Raw genomic sequence first — 26,534 nt, 5'->3', positions numbered from 1 at the left:
CTACTTTCAAGCATCTTCTGTAAGCCACTAAGATGCTAAAGGAATGGGCCAGATGTACATGTACACTTCAAATCTGCTAAGTCCTGGTCACATCTCTCTCACATCCCCCTCTGAAATTTTGAGCAAAAAGCAGCCCATATCTAAGGCATATCAGCTTACACGTTTTTTATCAACTTCCAGTCCTTGCTTAAAGAAAGAAACAAAACTACTTAACCAAATCCAGCCTACCTCTCTGTCAAGACTTCCCGCCTCTTGCAACGAGACCCATTCATCCCTAGTTTCTAAAGTGCAGCCCCAAACGCTGTGCTCTTTCAGAGCCTCCACCACCCATAAGCAGYTGCAGAGCCATCCTCCTCTTTCCAAGGCTTCCCTGCTCTGGTGRCAAAACCTGAGGAATCACTTCAGCTCCTTGCTGCAAAAGCCTGTGAGTCACTGTGCGTCGCAGACCAAGTCTTAGAGATTTCTATTAGGTGCACAGGCTGTTCTTTATTTACAGAGGCCTGGATATTAAGAAGACAACACTACAAAAAGGAGGAGTATTTATTTACAGATATCATCAGCAATTTACAAGAAAATGCAATAAATAGATCACATAGGAACAGCTGAAGCACTAAGGGGCTAACTGGATGTTTCAGCTATCTTAAATTCAGTATTACATCAAATGCTCTAAGAGAGCGACAGATCACAATTGCCAAGTTAGTCATTTTCAGTAACAGTTCTCATGGAATTTTTTCCTTCTAAATAATCAAARCAATTGGTCATTGGTCCTTATAAGGAAAAGTGCCATACCAAACAGAATTTCATAAAATACAGCTGTTTTGACTTCACAGTTCCCTCCAGCATATCCGCAGCACCTGAATTTTGAGCTRCATTTTTATGTTTGTGTCTTTGTTGTTTTGTGGGGATTTTTTGTTTGTTTTTCTTTAACAAGATGACAAGATAAAACTATTAAAATTATTGGCAATGGAGTAACTTGTTCAGATTCAGAGTAACAGGTTTCATCTGTTCTTATGACAGAGACACTCAACAAAACCACAGCAGAGCAAATTTTAAATGAATAACCACTAAACCTTGATTTTTTAACAGCAAAGTATTAGCCCGTGAGATTGCCAGAAGGTAGTATACAATTAGACAGACAAGAWTTACATAGATAACTGCATCATCCAGAATTATAATATGATTTCAAGAGGGCTTCAGGAAATAATAATACCAACCCTCTTTTTCCAGCATAAAATACAAATCAGCAGGGAGTGAAGTAAGAGAGAATCTTCTCCTTTATATCTTACAGTTATTACCACCCCTCGAGGCATCTGATAGCACCTAATATCAAGACAAAATACAGGACTAGACAGAACAGTAGTCAGAATTCCTGTGTTGWATCAGATCTAGAGAGCATAACACTTTTGCGGACTCCAAACAACAGCTTTCCATCTCCCCAGAGCATCTTTTGAAACATGCAGCTGAGCTTGCCTTGAGTATAGCAAAGTATATGTTTTAAGACCTCGGGCACTGGGATACCTGCCAAGTCACAACAAATATGTATACATAATCTAATCTGCTTAAATTCAGAGTGGAAACTCAGTGCCCTTCAGGTATATCCCTCAAGGCTACAAATAGTATGCTTGTCAAACAGGATGAAGTTTCCCTGTGTAAGTAATAACTGAGCGCTTCTGGCATCCAGCAACGCCTCCCAGCTTCATCCAAACACAAAGMTCAGGGAGGGAGGAGTCATCAGCAATGAAGGTGAGGAGGTTTGGAAATAAGGGCAAAATGAGATTAAGGAAGAGGAAACAGAGGCAAATTATTGTGGACTAGGAACAGCAAAGCTCTCTTAATAAACAGTTATTAGAAAGTCCTCTTTTCTTTCACCCCTCTCTCTGTGTGACAGAAGAAAAGTTGGTAAAAAAAAAAAAAAAATCCCTGAAACAGAGACTYCTGTGAAGAGGACAAGGAGCTAAAAAGTGAAACAAAGCCAAACAGAGGCAAAGCAGCAGTGTTAACAAATTGCAAGGCAATGCTGGGGAGAGGATTTTTCACATCGTTGGTATGGTCACCTTTTCTTAGAAGAAAGCATCTAGAAGAAAGCCAATGAAATCCTTTGGAGCCTGTAAGGGCTCCTACTGCTAAAAATAAAAATATCTGAACAAAAATCAAAACGAAAAAGTTTAGGATACACACAAATGTAAACACACAGGGACATATGCTGACAGCAAAAAGCAGTAACTTGTCTTCTGAAATGATGGAATATTACTATTCTTCTTTAAAAGCAAGTGACTATTGAGTATGAAATTTCATACTGCACTTGTTTCTATGACCTATGAACCCTGTGTTAAGAAAAGCTAAACAACTGGATAAATTTTAATAAGAGATCTTTGCATCTGGACTCTAGAAGAAAAATTTCACTGGCAGCCTTACTTCCTACCACTAACCAATCACTTAAAATATAATATCTACTAATCCTTTAAAACACTTGATCTAATTGCACACAGTAATGGTCAGCTTTATCTGAAGTAGACCTAGTGTGTTCTATCCTACTTATTTTAGCAGGTTTTTTTCTTTATTTCTAACAGATAATGCTACAATTACAAATTTCAAAGTGCAAATGCCCTGCTTACTGAAATCTGAGTACCAGAGGGAGGAAAGGGAGATGCAGACTCATGCCCATTCCATCGCTGTTTGTAAGAGCCCAAATGAGCWCTCTTTAGGAAGAGAACCAATACTTGTGAACACGGAGCCTGGATTCATCACGCTGGGTAACGGGTGCTGACAGCACAGCACAGCACCCAAGCCTTCCATCAGTAAGAACACATCAAAAAGTAGCACATAGAAACTTGGCCAGAGAAATTATGTTTTTTTCTTGCTTCCTTTCATCTTGCAGAAACGTGCCAGAGTAAAGGAAGATGTGCATTCCCTTCTGCAGGAAGAGCTGGAAGCTCACCCTACTGAACCACACTTGTTACATATTATCAACCACACATAATACATTTATTTATGACCTGTAGTGATGACAACCTYCCATTCCTCTCCCCAAACTCACCCAGTCCCACCATTTTGCACAAGCTGCCACCACGACTAGAGCTAGGGGGAAACATCTGCTAAAGAAAAGGGCCCATAAAGGTAAAAAAGAGCTAGGGTTATGCAAATGAATGGCTAAGAAAAAAGACAYGCTACCAAAACAGGTACAATGCCCTGATGATTTCAACATGATTCTTTCTGAAATCACTTGTTTCYTTACCAAAGCAGGGGGGTGCTTTTGGAGGAGTCTTTCCCAAATGAAGATAAGAGAATGTATCAGACATTCTCATTTTAATTTCTCATTGGTACCACAGATGTCACCAAAACCRAGGTTTGTACCCAAAGAGCTGTACTTGCCAGGATGAGGGCTGATATTTCCCTTGAATTCCACACAAACCAGCACTATGAGGCATCAACTTTTCAAAACAAACAAAACTCCACACAAAACAAACCCCTGAAAAATCACTCAGAATAGATATAGCTATGGTAAAGATAATTGCTGTTAATTAACCTCAAGGCCTGATCCTTCATCAGATTTGATAGCTGCCTTGGCAAGCAGCTTCAGCAGTTACCTTCTCATCTCTGGATCCAATCCCAAAAGCAGAGCAGCTATCTCCAGCATTAGGTAACTCCACCTAAGCAAGCCCCTTGTTTACTGGGTCAGCCACAGGCATGGACAATCATGCCCAACCAACATGCCAAGCTGGCCAGACACAAGCCATCTCCTTGCTGGAAGCCAGCCCACGTGGCAAAAACAGCTGAGATTTTTAGCTTTTCACCCATGAGCAGCTCAGACACAGCTCTGGCACAGCCTCTTGGCTGATGCTTTGTGATCRGAGATGGACACATCTGTCCAGCTGTCATGTTGAAGACAGCACACRTCAGCACTCTGTTAGTCTGTTCAGAGCTTAGTTATTTTCAGCATGCCTCCACACTGAAACAGTTTAGTGCTTCTTCCTCCTTTCCCTTCTTTTCCTTTCCCTCTCACACTGGTGCTTGTCTGGCCACACACTGTGCCAGGCAAGAGACCTAAAACATTCAAGTTAACCCTAAAGAGCTAAAACAGTCAAATTAACCCTACAGAAAGAATTCCAACCATTTCCATGAAGTCCAAGTCTTTGGAGAGGCTTTTCATCAGCACAAGAGGAGGCAGAGAAGAGCCACCCCATGAACAGGGATGAGCAGTTTGGGACTCCCACAGATTTCAGTGGTCTCTTGGTACTGACTATACTGACCAGCCTTTCAGAGTCAGGAATGGCAGCAATTCCAGCACCCTGACGAACAAGGGGACTAGGCACCAGCTCTGTCTTGCAGACCCAACACCCAAGAGGAACCAAGTTGACAGAAYAGACTGACCACAGCAGATTAATGCAGTATCATGGCACTGTGAGATGCTCTCACCTTTGTAGGGGTGAAGAAAAGTACTAAACTACTAAGTCCATATTATTATTGGCAGTGCACAGATTTCCTTGAATAAACTTGGTGCAATCTAAGCCTGCCCAACATCTACAGTCACAACAGAGAAAGCACTGGGCAACTGTTTGAATGCACTACTCCCACTAGAGTGAAAATAATGTACAAGTTTACAGTCCTCATCACCAGAGATGACTGTCAGCCACAAAGACCAACACAGGGCCTTCTGAAAGGTTAAATAATAAAAAAAAATGCCCACCACACTTATATGATCTTACTTTTCATATTGAAATACTGTCTTCTGATTTAACAGGAAGCAAGGCTGTGGTGACATGGAACAGTCTCAGAACAGCATCAAATCCAAGTACACATTTTTTGCCTCATTTCAATACTGAGAAAGGTGAAGAAAATTCATCTGGACATAGAACTAATGATGATAGCACGGCCTCTTGCTTGGAGTACATTTTCAAAGAAAGAATGAAAACATGAAGGTAAAGAAAAAATCAAACAAAATGCTACATGATTTTTAAAAGCTGAACCATGTCAAACACCCAACTTTCCTTCAACATTACAAATAGACTTTATATAAAAGAAGCACAACAGTTCTAGTCTCACTCAATAAGGAATCTGCTACACTACCACCTGAGCAGTAACACGTTGAGCTGAAAGGAGAAGAGTTAGTTCAAGCATACTATGGCACGAAAAGCAGCAGATCAAGARGCGATGACAAGAGATTTCTTTCAGAAAAAGGTGGAAGGATGTTAGTTATGGACTTTTGCCAAGACTGGTCTTTAGTATTTTTGATTCAACATTTTCATTCAGGATTTTTTTTTATGCCTTTAAGTAAGCACTATGAAAATATGTAGAAAATACAGAACTAGGAGGTAGCAGAAATACAATGCAGACTGAAACAACACAAGAAAAATGGTGACAGATCTAAAGGACAGAAACAGGATGATAACTAACAACAAAGAACAGAGTAATGCACTTAGAGATTAGTGATTAATGCTCAGAAGTGAGGAACGGTTAGTTAGAAGCAGCAGCAAAGGAAAAGATTTRTGTATAACCCTCCTATAAGCAGCTAGCAAAAGTCACTAAAGAGAGCTGGTTCAGAAGGAAGAAAATGTAATGACTAAAAAAAGCGGCTGTATTTTCAGTGCAGGAAGGGACATAAAGATGCTACTACAGCAGACTACCAAGATCTTCCTGGGAACACCATGTATAAATCTGGTAATACATACTCACAAAAAATGTATCTGGCCTAGTACAACAAAACATCTGACCACAGGGAAAAAAACCCTTAAGTTCTTAATAAGTACACCAAAAGGACAGTCAGGAGGGCTGGAACAAAGAAGCCTAAGTGTAAGCTTATCAAAATAAGTTTAGGCTGGAAATTAAAAGGCTTTTTAGACAACAAAACACTGGCTTTAAGTTTACATGGAAAAAACTTCACTGGTTTGCAAGTGGCTCTATATAGGTTCACAGAAACAGACATGGTTTCTGTGACAGCAAGGCATCTGGCTCAGCCAGGGTGATTTGTTCCAGTTCTGGGTGATTTGTTCCGGTTCGGGGTCCCTGAATACTCATTGCAACACAACGATGGTYCTTGCAGGCCAGAGCAAAAGTCCATCCTGCCCGCAGCCTTGCTCCAGTAACAGCCAACAGCAGATCATGWGGAAGACAAGTGTGCAGTATTTTGGGAAGTATCACCACTTGTGATTTAGGGGCTCAGAGATCTAGATAGATTTAATGCCCCCCTTTTCCACTATTTTGGCAGCCCTCTCTTGTGCAYATGTAAGCTTTTGTACTGACAACATCCCATGGCAAGGATTGCCACAGCTTAATTTCACATTTTATTAACAACAGCTTTCTATTAGCTTAAACTGAGCCCATTTCCCACTACTTCGCTTTCCTCTTAGCTAATGATTTTGCTCACCCTTCATCCCATCAATACCAGTCACGGTTCCTTTATCATTCTGTCTGTGATACAAAATCTCTATTCTCAGTACTCTTCTTTTGCAGTCTCTCACAGAGTTGAAAATTCTAAGCCAACTTAGGCCTTCCTTGCACGGAAACTGTTTCACTGTYTTTTTTCATTCATCAGCTTGTCCTGTATCTTTGCCATGCTACCTAGCTCTTGTACAGTCTTGAGGAGGCACACACACACCATAGATTGCTGCCTGTTTGATGTTTTTCCTAACAATTAATTCTCAGTATCCAGTGAAGTACTACAGTAAGCTTGACATCGACACCAGGCAAGAAAGCATGAACTTCAAAAACAGCGGGGGTGTGGGTAGGAGGACACATGAACAAATACAACGTATCAGTGAAAAAGCAACATAACTTAAAAAGGGAAATCAAACCCCATGAAGCAAGTGGAGTTCTCTTGAGGAATCAATACACATGAWGAAAAGGGAGCTGCAAATGAACAGCATGCAGGTACACCTGAGCTGAAATGGCTGGAGAGACAAAGCTGAACAGGCTGGCAGCTCTTCTAATGAAAGCTGGAGATGCGAAATTAAATGAAAGGACATAGAGTTGAGAGGGCAACGCACCTGCTTTTCACACATTTCTGCAGTGTAAATCCTAGCAACAGCATGTTTAGACACTTTACAGTTTACAAAAGCTCAAGAGGCCACATGAAATAGTTATGGAAAAAGTCCAGTAAAAGTTACTAAATACAAACTCATCATGTTTAGCTCAGGAGGCCTTTGACAAGTGGATTATTGACAATCAGGCGAATACTCTGGGAGTATCATTCCTACTCCTCTAGCTTTTCTGACATGTTTGGCTTTGCCAGTGTCAGAAACAGAACACCAGGTTTTAATATGCACACAAGTATAATTATTCTTACTAAATAAAATACAAACATACAATCTGATCAGCATTTATCAGGTTAAATAAAAGCACTGTCATCTCAGGCCTTGATCAGGCTTGCAAAGCCCTGCAGTAACAGTTCCCCAACAATCCTTGATTTCAAAGCAGGACAATTCCTCTGTTAATTTACACAAGAACCCACACTGCTGTCAGTTGGTACAAATGTGAACTCAAATCCAGTATATTTGACTGTTTGCAGAAYGAGTAGGATCACATTTCACCATGCTGCCAAACACTTGCTTTCATATGACAAATTCCTCTATTTAAGACAACCTACAACTTTGCCAAACTGCCATTGTTTGGGCTGAAATTTTATAAATTAGAATATGCTACCCTGTTCCGTTTCTTCACTTTTTATTCATTCAAAACAGYGCTGCATTTCCAAAATATAAAGGCTAATAGAAAGGAAAGTTTTGTCTGGATCAAAAAGTTCTGGCAGACTTTTCCTACTTTTCYTTTGAACACCTTTCTTTGAGATGCAGACTTGAAATAAGACAGATAATGGTGCAGMTGTCATTCCTGTGAACTCTACCTAAATTCAGACAATTTTTTTGATTACTTATTCCACAATCTCATTATTAACTCAGAAATCAATGTTTTGAGTCAGTTAATTGAATGCAATCCTAGAGGACTCAGATTCTACTARAGATTCTGTGTCATTTAAACTAAATGCTACAGAGAAGGTCATTAATTTTCCCAGTCCCTGGCATGTGCCTACAAGGAGTGATTTGCAGAAATACTTAGTGCCTGAAGCTGAAGTCAAAGGCAGTGAAAGCTGCATTCTAAACAGATTATGAAGACAATGGTTTTGAAAAACTCTGCCTAGTAAACTCAGAACAGGTTCTTCCAAAAATTCCACAGAAAGTTGATTCTTAAAAAAATAACTAAAGGAAAAACCCCACAAGAGTTATTTACTTTATTCTCATTCTGCATTTTATGCTGTGCATGCACTGCAGGCTTTCCTCCTTTGGTATCAAGGTGCTTCCCAGCATAAGGATCATGATGCAGGTCGGGCAAGAGGTGTCTCTCCATCACAGGAGTCAGAAACAACATACAAGTGCTCGGCATTTCATCAGGGCAGGGACTTGTAGCTATAGGGCAGGTTTTCTCAAAGTATCCAGAGCCTAAAGCAAAACACCAAACGTGCTAGAGAGCATACCAGAGCTCTGTATAAATATGTTCCATTGTCAAGATCCATGTATAAGTTTCCAGCCAGAAAACCGGCTTGTGAACTCCCATCTGCGGGATACATACGGCTCTGAGAACTAGCATCCCACTGGGTATTTGCCTTCAGTGATCCGATGTCCGAAAAACAGGATAGCATAGGAGTGCCCATGGAGATGACTGAGAGGAACATAATTTGGCTTTGTCAGTCACTGTTGTGCCATGCTGTTAAATTAACACACAAAATTAAACAGTGCAGACACATGCAACTGCAAGTACTCTAACTGCTTTTTTCCCTTTCCTTTCCACATGTCTCAGTTCTCCTCTTTCAAGTAACACTGTTGGCTTGTCAGGGGAAGGACAGATGCCTGCTGCGTTTTCCTTTTCAGCCTCTAGCACACTGAACCCTAAAAATGGATGCTGTTTTTTTTTAAAGACATTAACAAAGCAACAATACTCCTAAAGCCTCCTTTAGTTCTATTTATTCTTCTCCGGTCATCGGTGCTTGGAAACAAACATTCTTCCTGTCCACTGCTCTCCTGTGAAAGACCACAGTATCTATAGTTACTGGAAAAGAGTRTTTCAGTTATCTAGGCTCCAAACCTTCCCAAGCTTTACTTTTCAGCTTGCCCCAGAGGGCTTATCCCAGAGRACACCAGAACCAATATTTCTCTCTTTCCAAAGGTAGCTACTAAAATTCTCTCTCCTCACCGGGAAGCTTGTCAGCTCTTAAGAGAATCAAATACCAAGATCACATCTGAAACTGAAGAGCTGAAGAGTCACTTCTGATCAACTTACAGTTCCAGACAACTTGCCAGACCCCTTTGGTGCAAGGGAAGAGGTGAGACTGCAACTCTAGCCCTAAGAAATGCTGTCAGAGAGCACAGGTTGACCTTTTTTTTTTTTTAAAAAAAAAAAAAAAAAAAAAAAAAAAGAGCGACCAACTTCCCCCCCCAAAAAAAATTTCTTATTTGTAGGCCTTCCTGCCAAAGAAAAGCATAATTGGGCAGGTGGCACACACCACCACAAGTTGACACTGCGAAACTCTCACCGGAAGGATACAAATAGCATCAGAAACAGCATCTCAACTTCCTTCAAAATATCCATGATTTTCAAACAGCCCTAAGAAGCAAACACCAGGATAATTCCCGATCCTAAGAACGGAATGGCATGAGACAGCAGGGGGAGGAGGACTATATCAAGAAAGAATCTTTCCTGTTCCTTTCTTAAAGCATGACTGCTTACAAGAGACAATCTCACACAAATACAAGATATTTTTGTCTAATCTTGCTCTGCTGTTTCTCCTTGGACATTTGAATACCAAATTTATTACAAATAATACTGTATTAGAAATAATACTGTATTTTTGGTTAGAGGTGGATTAAGAATTTTCCTCCTTAGAATCCATGAAAAAATACTCCCCTCTTTAGTTCAGTGGAGCAACACAAAATTGTGGCTAAGCAATTCTGGGTGTAATTCTGAAAGGTACAAACAAACAAGCTGGAGTCCAAGTTCACACAAAAATCCTCYAAGGGCAGTTGTTTATTTTATACAATTCTTACAGCTGTGCAAAGGTGCTCTAAAAAAACAAAGCACGCTGCAGAAGAAAGGATAACAACTCAACAAAACCTGCAGGATGGCAGAGTTCTTTCCCGGGGAGGGGCGGGAGGGGAGCAGGAAGAGCAGCAAGCCTGAGAGGCTGCTGTGGCACACGACACAGGGCAGCAAGACCCAGGATCCGAAACCCTGCTGGCAGATGGATATTTCAGATGGCTCATCTCAAGGAATGTGTTGTGAACAGCATGCAAGAATCCACTGAAGCATTCAAGYAGTCACAGAATCGACACATTTTGCAGGTATGTATATCCTTAGTCACAATCTAGTGACTAAAGCTAGTGCTTTATCCATAAACTATTTGTCAATACACAAACATTCCTGTTTCCTAGAGATCCTATGACACAGACCACAATCGGACTAAGCAGTGCAGAAACATTTTTGCAACTGATGAGTAATATGGGACTGAAAAATGAAAGCAGAATAGAAATCTCGTACAAAAAAAATRGTACATTAAAAAAAGCAGAATTAAACATTCAGAAAGAATGAATCAAAACAAAACCCAAACKGAACTTTTCCTATAAATCAAAGAATTCAAAATTCTAAACAATAAGAGACTTGATTATGAAGAAATCTAAATGTGCAAAAATAAAAAGGTCAGATGAAGGTGTTTGAAAGTATTATTAAAACGATCCTCCACCTGGAGAAGGTAGTTTTCAGATGCACTGACTACTCTGGACAATCTTATTTTATGCTCTTATCTTTTCTTGGAGATATTAGTGAAAATCATARTCGAGGAAGGCTGCAGAAGCTTGGAATAAACAGGAAAGAGTAAAAAGATGAGAAACAAGCCATTGCTAGACAGAAAAACAGAGAAAGCAGCAATCCAGAAAACCTGAAGCAAAATAGCAAACAAAYAATTTAACCTTGTTGAGGACAGTGKGAMACACTGCTGAYAACTAGAAACACACATCCTTCTGGTCCCCTTTTACTGTAAGGAATTAATCACGGGTTCAATTTAGGGTCTCTCTTGGTTTTTAAAATACAAAAGCTCCTCTTTGGTAAATACATTTTCAAGGAGAAAGAATCAATTTTTAAAACATAATTATGGTCTGAAAGTTGACACTAAAAATAGCACTAATGTGCTTCATATTCACATCTTCTTRATTTCTGTATCAATTTACTCAATTGCAACAGTCAAATGTATGTCCTCTGGACCTCAAGATTCAAAGGAGTTCTCCCAGGGATTAATCCTGAAGAGAAGTTTGACAGGATGACACTTGTCAGTTTAAATCCATAAATTATAGTTGAAATCCAATGTGTAACAGTAAACACATTGTGTATAAAGAACAAAGCATTCACAAGTGTTTAGCAACTCTCTTAAGAAAAGAAAGTATCTGAGCAAAAAAGCAAAAAACAAACCAAAATTAGATTAGGGAAACATAAGAAAAAATAAAAAGAATGCATATTTCACTAATCCATACTGGCATGCCAGGAAAACTTAAAGACAATTTGGAACAAACTTCACAAATTCTTGCAATTAGGAAATACATGAGAAATAACATCATGAATAAGTCTTCAAATTAGCAAGTGACCAAGAAGTATACACTTTGCCAATTTCAGTTCAAATCAAAATACCTCATGATACAAGCATATTTTTAGTACTTTTACAAATAAATGAGTTCTTTGGAATAAGATTTTTCACCCACTAACATTTTCACTTTTTTCCTTGCAGTGTCGGAAACAGCCATTTCAAGATGACTTTCAATCTCTAAATTGAAAAGGACACTTCACATGTAATCTCACATGAAGCTAGAGACTGAAAAAGACAAACATCTTTTAAATATGAATCTTGGAAAAGCTATGTTTGTTTTGCTTTTTTTCCCCCCCTTCACTTTAACGACTGTCTGAAATAACTACTGCACTAACCTGATGACACACTTATTTATTATATTTTCTTATGCCTGTTATTCACTTTCTGGCAGTAATACAACTTCATTTAGCAATAGCTTGGACCCCTCAGTAAGGGAATGTGTACATAGTAGCTCTCTAATCTTGCTCCCCAGCTGCTAAGACAGTCACATGAGTCACTTGCTGCCTTTAGAGCAACACACACCACTTGCTGAATTTAGAGACATTCTCTGTTTCTGCTCTGGCCATACATGTAAATTGAGTAATACCCTATCCTAACTACATACAAACTCTCGAGGTGTTTGTTTTTAGGTTTTTTATATTTGAATCGTTGAGTCAAAGAMCATTATTTTTTACTAATGCAGTTAACAACCCAGCTCCACAAACTGATTTATGTACCAGTTTTCAGCGTTACCGCTCTCAAGCCCGTCAGGCTAAACTCAGCAATCAGTTCAAATGTAGGTAACTTCATCTAATTGTTAAGTGAAAATCCAGTCCTGGAAGAATGAAGAACTCTGTCTGCCAGGACGATTCAGTATASAGCTTTGGAACAAAACACTTTACAACAATTCCTTCCTTATCAGGATTTTAAACTGTGACTGTTTGGAACACCACCTTATTCAACAGTCTATTTAAAAACAATTTACATGAAGACTGGTATAGCTGCTTCCACATAGCACTTCAGGCTACTAACACATATAACTCCTTGTGGAAAATATTTTATTTACTAGTAAAATATATAGGTGTTATGTAGAAAGTACTATCTCATACTGTGGTGCAGTGCCTTACAGGAAAGCACAGTGAGGAGACAGTTCTTTGTACTATTGCTACAGGTCAGTGTAGGCCTGATGATGTTTCATTTTCCCCTGTATCACATAATATCTTCTTTCCCATATTCTCCATGTGTCTCATTATGGCACTGCTCTTTGCAGATGATTCTATAGGGACGTGATCAAAGCCACAATGTAGCGTGCTCTGCCATACATATTTATTGACTTCCAGCATAACAAAAACCCCACAGAACCACTTCAAGGTACAGAGCTAATGCCACCAAATCTGAGGAGTCTTGCATTATATGAAACACACTTCTACATTCTACAGTCATTCTACACACATTGCACATTTTACAGTCCAAAAATACATTAGCACAAATTCCAAAAGATGTTTCAGTGGGCCTAAAGAAGAAAGCAGCATATCAAACCTTAGCTAACTCTGTTAGTTTCAAGCACGGCCAAGTTTGCCTTAAAGCAGACTTCTTGCCAGTAGGAAATCGCAGTAGGCAATGTCCCAACTTGCCAGTCAAGCAGTAGCATATTTTCAAGCTAAATATTCTAATCTGTCAGGTAACATTAAATAGAACTCCATAACTAGCCAGAATAGAGTATCACGTAGTGACAACTAACTAAACTTTTTACTCATGTTGTACCACTCTAAATTAGCATTTAAAAAATAAATGAAAATTGTTGCTTCTGTGCTGTTTCAGCAAACTTTGCACTGTAATACAACTAAATACAAGAAAATTCTTTGTATTGGTATTTATTACCAAAAAAAATTCTAGTCATTGATCTACAATGATTAGTTAACCTATAGACAAATTTCAGATCACCACACATATATCTACTGTTCTTAAAAGCAACATCTAAGTTTTCTGAAATCAAAAGATAAAACAGAACTGTATTTTTCTATTGCATTTTTTGCACTTTACAGAGTTTTCTGCCAAGTCAGTACTGCTGTTTCCCACGTCTGTGTGACTCTTCACTCAGCAACAGTATACAATTACAAACATTGAAAAGACAACTTCAGAAAACAAAGTGGCAGAGGAACAGGGGGCAAGATTAGCAATTGAAACAACTAATCCAGATGAATCTCAGAGACTCCAATCCAGCTGGCATAAATTCTCATACTCCTTTATCTTTTCCCTAATCAGTCCAGTATTCTATTCAGGCTATCCCAACATAATATTCTCCATCAAAATTACAATTTACTAACCCCTCCCACTGTAAAAAAGTTTTTATGSCATATGCCAGTTTTAATCATCAATTTGTCTCCAATAGCCAGAACGCCTTAGAGCAGGCCAAACATGCTGACATACAAAGCAATTCTTGGAAAAAGCCTGCAATTTGATAATGAAGGTATTATGCATTATGCATTCTATTAAGGAAGTTTCTCTCTTTAATAATTAGACTTCATGGGTATATTACTGTGCTATCCTGAAACCTCTCAGATGGGCCCTTATAAGAGGTGGCTGCTTAGAATAAAAACATTGCCTACAGATTGATGTATGATGGTGTAGTGGATTAGCATGTTAAAAGCATAATCTCTTTTGACACAGCTATTTTTAAATGTTCTTGAAAAAAAAGTATAAAATGTTAATTCTGTTTTCCAGTAAACATAACTTTTGATCTGCTGAGTCAGAGGTGTCATGCATAATAATCACAGCAGGAATACAATGCTATTTGTATGTTTTTGGAGGAAAAAGCATGAGCACAATTCTGTGCAAATAACAGGAAAAAAAAAATCACGGAGCAGAATTCAATTAAAGGCAAATACACCACAGGGAAACTATAGTTCTAACAAAACAAAACAGTTGTTTTCCTAGGTAACTTCCATATTTCTAGAAAGTCAATTCCACAGCCATGTAACACTCACATACAGGTTTTATAATATGTACTTTCAACACTGGACTAAAATAATTTGTGTTACTAAGTCAGCACAGTATCACTTTCCTGTGTACCACTTTTAATTCTGACTGAATTCAAACTCACAAAACCAACACTCTCTAACCTTAGAAAGCACTTTATCAAATGCTATCTGAACATGGCAGAAGAGCTTTGTGTTTATACAGCTTYCAGAAATCATCATGGAAGGTTCTGAATACCTGTGCATGTCTAGGCTATGGATGTAATGTAMTTCCTTTTTCTTTGATCAAATTATGATGGCTTTGCTATCAAAAATTACATTCTTCTAAATTAAGTACATTATATATTACATTCATAAATACATAAATATATCACACGTTCCCTGACTGAGGGATCCAAGCTATTGTTTAAATTAATCCAAGCTATTGTTTAAATTAATCCCTCATGACACCAAGTATTATTTACTTCATTAAAAAAAAAACCCATCAGATTATTACAGTAGTTATTTCTCTCTGCTTTCAAGACAGTTTAATATTTTTCAATCACTTTAACTTCATATATGATTRCATTAATTGCCCTTTCAAGTTCACAGGCTTGTAATATCATCCTGTAGTGTCCATTTCTGATACTGAAGGAAAAAATTAAAATGCCAGTAAGTAAAGGAAGCATCTTATTCCAAATAATTAATTAATTTGTAAAATCCAGAGTAAAACAGTTCTCTTTTCCCACTTTAGAAAGCAATGTGTCCTTCACTGCTGGTCTGCTCCTTCCACATTCAGGACACTGGGGTTCTATCATTAAACAGCATCCCCCGCCGAGAAGCACATGATTGTACTGTTCCATGATGTACCCTCAATGACCACCAGCTTCTGAATGAAGCTACAAAAATACTGGTTTTAACTCATTAGAAAGAACCCTGAACAGCTTGCTTCTTGCCAACCTGAAAGACCACCCCTTTCAATGRTTGCTACCTGAAAAAATCTCAAATGCATGCTACAATATTGAAAAAAAAAGGTCATGAGGAAATAGCACTTGCTATTGAGTAGCACTTCAGTTTTAACACAGATCACTCACTCTGAGACAGATTTCATATGTTAGCATTACAGATCACACAATTACTACTGTGCATTTCCTAATGACCTACCTAGAATYTGATAGATGGAAATGCTCACATTTGGAAAGCATGAAACAGAGGCTTTACATCTCAAAGGTCCACGGTGAAAAGAATTGTTAGCATCCAACTAGATTTTAATAAGCTTTGCCAGAGGAAAGCCATGCATTTTTATTGACTGTTTGCTCAATTTAATTTGTTTTTATTTATAGCAAAGCACTGTTGAAAAGAAAAGGAAACTTGCAAATAATCTGGTCAAGATCAGATGGGAAAAAATCTCCCTCTTCCACCTACAAATTCTATAGCTCGGATCATTCAGTAACTTTACCAGACACTACAACATACTAAAAAATAATACCAAGAAGCAAACTTCCTGAACAACTGACAAATGCAAAAAGTAGAGGTTAAAAAAAAGGATTAATTTTTTTACCTCCACATAACCAGTCTAAAAATACTCAAAGCAAGAAGACAGAACACATGCTCTTTGGGACAGAACTCTGCCATGCACAGGGAGTGAAGTTTAACTAATTTTGACTACATCCTCTCTCAGGTGTACACCCAAATGCAAAATCACATCACAAAATTATAAAGTTGTTAAGTATCAGTTAATTCATAAATTAATTCACAAAGGCAATATTGTCTTTGTCAGGAGACTTCATAACCTTCCTGCAAAGGCCTAAGTTACAACAAGTTTGGATAGATTACAGAATTGTAGAATGGTGTGGGTTGGAAGGGACCTTGAAGATCATTCATTAAAACAGTTCCAACCCCCYTGMCATGGGCAGAGRTCCCTTTCACTAGACCAGTTTGGTCAAAGCCCCACCCAACCTGGCCTGGAACACTTCCAGGGATGGGACATCCAGAGATTCTCTGAGCAACCTGTTYTGGTGYCTCACCACCCTCACAGTAAAAAATTTCTTCTTAATGTCAAATCCAAACCTATCTTCTGCTAGCTTTACTCATTGTCTTATCACTACACACCCTTATAAGAAGTCCCTCTCCAGAGGCTATTGTCAGCCTAAGTGGTGGCAAACTTTATATATACATATTTGGGAAGGAAGAATTAACAAATTAGTTAAGCTCTTTCTTTTTCAAACTATGAATCTTACYATCCCAAAGTGAGGAATGGGATTTTAGTAGTACTTCACAGAACAGTTACACAGCCCTTGCAACCTGACAGCACATTTCTGCCTGCCTTTTAGCTTTTTTCTTAAGCTACCTACATGAAACTTTCATGCTAAAACTACCTCCAAATACCAAACTACCTCCTTTATGATGAAATTCAGATGTTTAGCAGAAAGGATTATTTGACCTTCAACCACAGTTTAACACCTAAAACCATGACAAGAAAAGGGGATGTTCAGAGCATCTATTAAGCTTCAAGGCTTTGCTCAGAGTTGACTTTCTATTGCTTGGTTCCTGATAAGAAATGGAACAAGCAGCATAACACTAAAGTACTTATTCWGACAAAACCTTTGGAAAATTTACTTTGCTAATGAAGAATTATGGAGTTAATCTCAAGATAAGTGAATATATTACAAGTTTCAAGGCTGCAACATGACTRTGTGGCTGATAACCCAAATTCATACAATTTAAATATTTTAAGAGGACTGAGGGACAGTGATTTAAGTCATGAGACCACCTCCTTGACCACACCTGTCTTCTCACTCAAAGACTGAAGAAAGATCAGTCTCTTTTTATGTCCAGTTGTTTTATTAGTCAAACTACAAAAAGATTGAAAATAATAACACATATTCAACCTCCCCTAAACTAAAGTACCTTGCTACTCCAACCAAATGGATGAGCAATGAATGCAGTTAAAAACTGCTTAAATGCCCTTTCAGTACAAATATTTAAGTATAATGAAGAGCAAGAAGTTTGTTTTACATGCTGCATAGATAAAAACTGCACTAGAAACTGAAATGTATTTCTCAAGATAGACTTAACTTATTTGTTTTCAAATATTCTGAAATGGTCAACTTTTCAAAGGTGAAATAATGTACTACAGGGGAAACCTCTAAAACCATTGTCCCCYAAGAAACTTATTTCACAGTTTAACATTTTTGAAAGTATAATTTAGATTTCTSTTTGCCTTCTACAGTAATTGATAGTAGGAGTGTGTTTGTGTTTCTTATGAGAAACAGTGATACGTATTTGAGTAACGCTACAAGACCTGACATCTTTYCCTTATAGATTAGTTTAACATTCAATCAGTTAGGGACTATTCCCATCACCCAAATACCATTATGATTAAGTTTCCCATGTTACTCTGCACCCAGTTTTTCTTGTAGCATCACCAGCTCAAGTTAATTTCCCAGTATGCCTCGGCACAATTTTTGCAGTACAAAAATTATCAATATCACAATTTAAAGGGACACAAATTGATTCTGAGAACAGAAGAGTTTCCAATAAGCTAAAGAACTACTGGGTTCAGAAAAGAGCATATCCAAAAGAAAAGGATACACTCAGGCAGCTAAGACAAAAAACCCTTTAAAATTATAACTGGGAAAACATTACATTTTACAAGTAATGAGAAATTAAATAAGTTTGATATAAATATTTCACATATACTTTTTAAAGCAATTTCAACACATACTAAAACCAGCCTGAATAATTAGAATAATTAACATATTAGGATTCTTAACTTTTTAAGTAAAAAATAATGCAACTTTGTTGTTTAGGAATAGAGCTGATTTCATTGTACTGGTATGCTTATAACTGTACTTAAACACCATTTAAAATAGCATGTAGCAACACCATCCTTTGACAGATGCAATAATATTTTTATTACTTTTTCTGAAACTGATTAAAATATAGCCATAAGCGATATGTTTGTGCTGGGGTATAATTAGGAATGGCTTAGTCTAAGCACAATCCTAATATTCAAAAGAAAACTTCAAATCACCTATGAAGAAAAACCCWAAAGATTTAAATTAATTGGCATTTATGTCTAAGCTCTTCTCTAAGCTACATGGTTCAATGTTTCCTAGTGTCCTAGATGAAACAWATTATACATGTATTGACTACAGTAACTTCCAGTGAACAAAATAAGCTTGAACAATATTGTGTTTAGCTTTTAAACAGAACACAAAACTGTGACACTACTTTATATTTGTTTTATTTTAGTTTAATTCTCCTCTTAAAGTACTTGTGAGTWGAAAAGCACCAGTAACTGATAGCAGGTAGCTAACACCATAAATTTACACCTTTGTAGTGCATCATCTTACAAAAACATAAGAACAGCTGCAGGCAWTTTCTACTTTTATGTATTTATATTGTATCTATACTTGCATGTGATAAATGCAGTATTACTAAGCCTTGCATGTAGGCAGCTGCAGTAAATGCAAAATAGTATAAATGAAAATTCCACACGTGACAGTCAGAGTTTGAAGAAACTTAACATTTACAAACTTGTAAATGTTTTATTACTAACTATACTGGCTTGATTGAAATTTAATAGCAAGCTGCCAGAATCTCTCTTTCTGCCTTTCCTTCAGAAAGATCTCTTTTAAAAAACTCCTATACCACAACTGGTTCAAAAGACATGATATAGTCCCTAAATACCCAGATGCCTCCTTAAAATGTGTGCATGTCTGYATCTATACAACATATAAATGTTATATTCAATATAAATACATACACCACACAGTAAACAGTTTTATTAGAAGTGACAAGCACTCGAGACAGTAAAATCTGATTTGCATACACAGGGTCTTTCTGCTGTTCAAACACGTAGTATAATGAGAGCTCATTAATTCAGAATCAGATGATTTGCARGATTTTTTAGAAAACTCATGCACTACAAATCTGATACCTCGTAGTATACAAATACATACTCAATACATGAAGAGAGAAGGTAAGTTTTCTGACATCCTCCTTCCTTTTTAATTATTTGGCAATTTACAGTAAACGTGCATAAGGCAAAATCAGCCATTTATGTCYTATTTCATAAGAAATACTTTGCACTTTGCAGACTGCCAAATCTGATGTGACTCACAACCATAAAGAAAAGCTTTTAAGGTTAGAGATACATAGTATCAGGCTACTGGTAAATTACCTGTGAAATACATAAGTACATCTAAGTGCAATCTGTATGGCTAAATTGTATCAAATGAAGTATTATTACAGCAATATGGAAGAGATTATTATTAGTTATCCTAACTTTAGTGAAAAAACAACTTTGACAAATAATTCCCTTTAAACACTTTCTAATCTGATTTCTAGGGATATTCTCCTTGAGAGAGGAATTTAGCACATTAAGTGCAAAAGAAGATTATAGCAATTCAGTTTACTGTAACAGACACTTTTTGCATTTTTCCAACTTTTTTWACATAGTTATTTCTTAATTGCATCTGATGGCAATTCTTAGGTTTTACTTTCCTGATTCCCACTTGACTTTCTCAAATCTGATTTGAGCTATTTTACTTCAAAGTTTTGAGTTACTATTGTATTCATTATAGCCACACTTGTCTCATTTTTTGGTTTTATAYTAGTTCAGACCTGTGGAGGTTTTTTCCTCTCTTTCCATTCCTCTAAACAAATACACATTGGGGCACATTTAATTTCTTTATGCCCCTTGTAAGTCTATAAAAACCACTAGGATTGGTCATGAATRAAATAGCCCATTGCTCTGGCCATGTATTTTAATGTCTTTGACAAGGTGTCCCTACACAGGACAGACAATGAACTAGGAAGGGGATAGAAGTTATAACAGAAAAGGTTATAATAGAAACTGATTTATTCTTTCAACTGATTTATTCTTTCAACTGATTTATTCTTTATTCTTTTATATTTTCATATAAAAATAACTATATGTCCGTTCCGACTCTTCACTGTCAAGTATGTACTTATACAGTCATCTCAAACCCCTGACATGTATGGTGGTTAATTTTAATGCCCTGATCCTACAGTAACCGTTTACTAGACATGCAGTCTCCATTTAGAAATTAGAACTTTTAATACATCCTATGAGAAGGCCCCATCCTTTAAAACTGTTAGCACACAACTACTCTTAAAAGCATGCTATATCTATTCAGAAGTMAAAAAACTCCCTTCTACTCATTTTTGTTTTTTTGTCCTAAGATGAGACAGTAACAGGTGAACGCTGATACAGAAGTAGATAGAAAACACTTTAACAAGCCATTCTAAAAAAAAGGTAAAACTGAACCTGCAATAATGGCAACCAGTTCTGTTTAATATTAGGTTTTCTGAACTTGCATACAATTAGGATCTTTTGCATTTGATATTTGGTGGACAACTGTTCATTCAAAGTGCATTAGTAACTGCAATCTATGCAATTTCAGATAAATGGTCACTATATTCCTTGAAAATTTAAAAAAAAAAGAAGCATCTGTGTAAGTGATTATACTGAGAGTTAATCAATGTTTTACATTCAACTCATGAGCTCCCACAATTTAAAAATCAATATAAATTGAATTAAATTCTAAATGTGGATTTTTTTGATTAGAGGAAAAATACACAATTGTCTATTATCAAAATGCTCAGATAAATGCAAAAAAAAATCCCCCATGCTCCAGAACTTTAAACATTTTATATTTGATCAATACAAATGTTACTTTGTTCTAATATTTGAATTATTTTTAAATAGTTTTTTAAGGCTACCTAAACATTTGGTAATTGGTTAAAGATGCTTAGCAGTTCAGWGGATAAATACTGAACATTTCTTTYAAAAGYTCTGCAAGCTAAATCYTTACTAGTAGCAGATATTTTGAGARTAACTCCTTGAAAGCAAGTTCTCTATCACATCAGTTGTGGTCACTGTTAACTCCTTTTACCTCTGTGCTGATTTGAGAATGGTTTAAGCACTTGAACAGATTTCATGTCTACCAGAATATTTCCCCTTGGTAAACATATAAATTTGTTCAAGAACTCTACCAAAAAATATTTGTTCACAAAAACTGGTTTTAGCAACATAAGGGGTTATAGATAAAAAAAATTTAAAACTTATGGTTTAGACTCTGAAGTAAAAACATCTACTTTAACAAAACAACCTTGAACAGTTAGAAACAGTAGTTTATTTAGAACATGAGCAGTGCACTCTTTAACCCATTATTTTAAAACATATGCARCACCCTAAAAGGAGGAGACTTAAGGGCACCATTTTGACTAACCAATGCAGAGATGGACAACCATTAGAACTGGCTGCACTTTGTGTGCAGTGTCTTTTGGAATGACACAATTTTTTAAAAGGTTTCTTAATTTAAATCTCAAAAGTTCTACATTGAAAACTAATTTTTCAGGATAACTACTAAATTAAAAGCACACACCGAAAGACACATTTAAGCTAAACATTCAAGCAAAGCTGAATGCATGCTACTTTAGATTCCTGTACTTCCTTGTACTGTTGTAGAATACTGCAGTTATTAATTTTTAAACATTATTGAATAAGACTGCTAAGTCTCTAAGATGGATTTTAATACATTTACACCTCTCCAATTTACCCAGAAAAAGTAGGGTAAGTTTACCAAGAACATCTCATAGTATTTGTTTCCTCAGGTGGTTTAATTTTAGAAAATCTTGAAAAAAAACATACTGTATCATGTATGAAATCAGACTAACACATAATACAGAAGATTATCTTAACTCTTAGAAATAAGGGAAATTTGAAAGTTAATATACATTTTTATTAAAAAAAATATCACTTCATCACTGTAAGAAGAATTCTGCTTTCTATAAGCAAATTGGTAAAAAAAAATCCTAAAGAACATTTTTTTCTGCTATTATTATCACCATCTGGATTACACCTTAAAATTAAATCCAGTTTAGAAGAGTATCAAATTCTGAGAGAACACCCTTTCCTCTTTCTCCACCCTAAGCCCTGAATTTTGTACTATGGTTGGATACACTGAATTTACTTTGTAATACATAGATGTAAATTAACAAAGATACTCCACAACACGTGCATCTTTCATACTGTTGTTACCAATGCCTATAYCTATTTTCAGCATTAAAATATTAATGATTAAAAAGCTCCTAATTAGGCAAAAATGTAGTAATATGTTAAGCACTTCACAGTGATGGTCACAGACACAGTATTTGAAGAGATCTCAATACCATTAACCAGTTTATTTAAGTTAGTTCTGCATATCTACTACTATCTGTCTATCCACCCTGGTACATTAAAGCTACCAACATATGGTGTACTGCTATTAATTTATCAAATTTCTATGCATTCCAAGGATATGTTACTTCAGTCAATGAAAATAATAGGTCAGTTTAAGAAATATTCAGAAAAGAACTTTTTAAGCTTGAGTTCTTACTAACTATAAAAAGARATCTCTAAACCATAAAAGGCAGTTTTAGAAAAATGTTCAACATMATTYCTTTACACAAACTGATTAATCTTTCTTCATTAATGATCCTTTTTTTCTAGCCTAAAAGTAGTTAATGYGATTTAATTTTCACAACTGTGAGTCACTGGAAAACTTTGAGATTTCTTCCCAAATCTTTAACCACAAGGCTATCCTAGTCAACAAGCTTCTTTGGTCACACATGCAGAAAGGGTACAGACCATTTGCAAGCACATGCTATTCAACACAGAGGGCTATCACAACTCATACTCAAYTTCCACAAATTCACAGAAAACACGTGCTGAAATAGCCTCCCTCCAAATTCAGTACCCCATCTTCCCTCTCCAGAACCACATCCCTGTATTCAATTTTCAATCTAGAATTAAATACAAAGACTACAAAAACTAAGCAAGTGTAAAGGAAACATCACAACTCCTCATAAAGATATCAAATTGCCATGTTAAGAGGCAATACTAATTTTTAAAAATAGGATATTCAAAAATAAAATTAAAATACACAGGAGACAATAGGGACAAGCAGAGCATTTCGCATCATTACAGTTAAACATTTGCAAGTTAAAAATTAAGAAAAAAAACAGTATCAGCCAGAACCCATGCTAAAAGCATGCATGCACACACACATGCACACATATACATGAAACTAGACCACAATTAGAATGACTTTTCTTTCTTTAAACAAAGCCAGAGGCAATTCTTCCAAGTGATGTTATAACTACACAGCTAAGGTGTACTTGTAAAGAGCCCCTACTTTGGCCAATTAAAACCTACAGTTATTTTTCACCATTTTCAAAACCTTTGGGGACGGTTTAGGAGACTTAGGTATAGAACAAACTTTTGAAYAAACTCAGGTGTTCCCAACAAAACTGAATGTATTCAAAGTGAAAATAATGCACTTCACAACTTTTACAGAAGTGTCTGTGAAATTGCCCTACACACAGGGAATTCATGTCATCCCAAAGAACTCACAGCTAGCAGAACAGCACTAGATCTTAATATTAAACAACCTGAGACTATTTCATTTCTGCAACATAAATTCCAAAAAACACTCTCCAAAACACAGCATTTTAATTAACACAGCAAGAAAACTCCCCTGAAGACCTGCTACACACAAAAGAATTGCTTTGATACCAACGATTCTGCACGTTTGCCCCTGTTATCCTTCTTTAATTTATGAGACTGGGGCCGATTTGATACCTTTCCATTAAAAAAAACAACAACGAACCACCCCTCTGCTAGAGGCAGAGGTGCTGCAGAGGTGATGATAACCATAGGAAAAGAGAAGCTGTCTCTTTAAAATGCCCTGCTATGTCCCTGATCCCACGTGGAACCAACATCAGCAGCACTTTCGCATTAACTTCAATGTGAGGCGAGATGAGGCATCATTATTTTACATAAATAAAACGAGGAGACTGCAGAATACATTCTTGCTAGGAGACAAACAGGTGAACTGAACGTGCCAGAGAAATCAGCAACCACCCGCAGAAGAGGTGCCCTGCCCCTGAGCCCTCTCTGCTCTCCCTATGGAGCATTAGCTCAACCCCACACCACTCTGAAGAATCCAGTTTAAACAGAGGAGTGAGCCACCAAGAAAACTTGAAATTCAAAGGCAACGAAAATGCACTTTATAAACCGGAAAGGTTTACTCTTTGCCTCACACATCCTAATTAGATCAGGAAAGTGACACTACAAAGGCATTACATTCCGGTCCGAGAAAAAAAAAAAAAAAGGAAAAAGACAGAGGAAAAGAAAGGAGCCCCCATCTCCCCAAATCCCCCAAACACACAAGCAAAAAAAAGCATTTAAAAAGGAAGTTATAAAGCACCACATACAGCATTTATCTTATCTAGGATCACTCCACATTACCCCCAAGTAAYACACTTTCTGCACCATCATCTCCCCCTACCTCTCTGTCCTGAAAGGGATTTTCACGTTTTCTCATTGTCGGTGGCGAGTTATAAGAGGCTTTTGCCTTTYCAAAGAATTCATCAACAAAAAAAAATAATAAATATTAACTCCTTGCTCCCTGAAACCTTAAAACGGTCTCGGGAAGACACGGGTTTTATTCTGTTACCTTGAGGAAGAAAAGGGGGAGCAGCCCCGATTTTTAGGTATTTTTTGGCATTTTTTTCTGATTTTTATTTTGTTATATGCCTCAGTTCTCCCTCCATTTTGGTTGTTTATGATACTGACAACAAGCTGTCCCTGCTCTCTCTCTCTCTCTCTCCGGATCTCTCCTGCTTTCAGTTAGCAAACCCCCCTCCCCAATGCAACACGACTCAGCACTTACTTGGGTTCACACTTTTCTCTAAACACACACCGATGGGGAAGGGAAAAGCTCCTGGGCTACTCGGAGGGGGAGAGCAGGCAAATTCGTTTCTTTATTACGAAAAAAAAAACTTTTGTCCAAAAAACGACGGGAAAGGGGGGTCGAGTGCCCCAAAGTCACTCCGGATCCCCCCAAAGACGCAGCCGCCAGGTCCGGGGGACACCCCACGGGTAGCCGGGTCCACGGGGGAAATTTCTGTGCGAAATTTGTCCGGTTTGAGGCGGTGGGCGAATTTATATTAATTTTTTCCCTCATTTTTCGGCACCGCGGTCTCTAATGTCTTCCGCTCCCTCTCTCGCCGCTCTCGCCGCTGTCACTGCATTCACAGCACAGGCTCCGGAGAGGCGAGGAGGGGAGGGGGCGGCCGCGGCGCTCCTGCCCCTGCTCCTGCCCCGCGCCCCGGGCCCGGCCCGCCGCGGGGGTCGGTGGCGGGCACCCCGCGCCCTCCTGCCGTCCCCCGGGCAGCCCCGCCGCCTCGCCCGCTCCTCGCGAACCAACAGAGCGCCGCGGGGAGGGAGGGGAGGAGTGGAGAAAACTCCTGAGAGAGGTTTTTCTGAAAAATCATCTCTTTCTCCCTCCGAGGGAGGGGAAGGGGGGTGGGGGGGGGCACCGCTCGGCTCGCCTCCCCTCCCCTGCTTTTCCCCTCGGGGGGGGGTCCGACGCGGGGCGGCGGGGGGCTGCGGGAGATGGGGGGAAGAAGGGATGGAAGGGAGGGATGGTTAACACAAACTTTTCCTCACTGCTCGCTGCTCCTCTCTCCTCTCCCCCCTCCTTCTCCTCCTCCCCCTTCATAATTTAAATAACCCTGATATTTCCCTGCTAAACCCCGGCGCCTGCCCCCCAAACCCGCAGCAGACTCACCGCGGGAGCCTCAGCATCCCCTCTGCGCCCCGTTTCCACCCTTTACAGTGTTCTCCGATTTTTCTGTAATTTTTTCCCCATATTTCGGGCTGGACGCGGCGGGCCTGGAAATTGTTTGCTTTCCCGTCTTTCCAGCAGCCATTGTAGTGTATGCGCTGCGGTGCAGCCCAGCCTGCCGCACACGCCGCGCCCACACCGCCCGCCGCCCACACGCACCGCGGGTTGGACGCCTCCCCCAGTCAGTCAGGGCCGCGGCCGCGCCCCGCCGCCGGCGCCTGCGGACCGCGCCGCCCGCCCCGTTGGTGGAAGGAGGCGCCGCTCACGGCCGGGGCG

The 26,534-nt window shown here is 38.3% G+C and overlaps 1 protein-coding gene across 2 annotated transcripts in view; it reads right to left on the bottom strand.

The window, feature by feature from the left end:
• PLAG1 (PLAG1 zinc finger) overlaps nt 1-26,376 on the bottom strand; it is a 54,351-nt gene extending 27,975 nt beyond the window's left edge. For both annotated transcript variants that reach the window (XM_057366605.1, XM_057366606.1), the window contains exon 1: nt 26,202-26,376. The gene's annotated coding sequence lies outside the window, so the exon portion shown is untranslated. The remainder of the gene's footprint in view (nt 1-26,201) is intronic.
• Nucleotides 26,377-26,534: the final 158 nt, after the last annotated feature.

This window comes from Malurus melanocephalus, unplaced genomic scaffold (assembly GCF_030028575.1).
Source record: "Malurus melanocephalus ecotype Western Australia unplaced genomic scaffold, MMel_1.1 scaffold_69, whole genome shotgun sequence".
Lineage (NCBI taxonomy): Eukaryota > Metazoa > Chordata > Aves > Passeriformes > Maluridae > Malurus > Malurus melanocephalus.
This window is presented reverse-complemented; position numbering and strand designations above follow the sequence as displayed.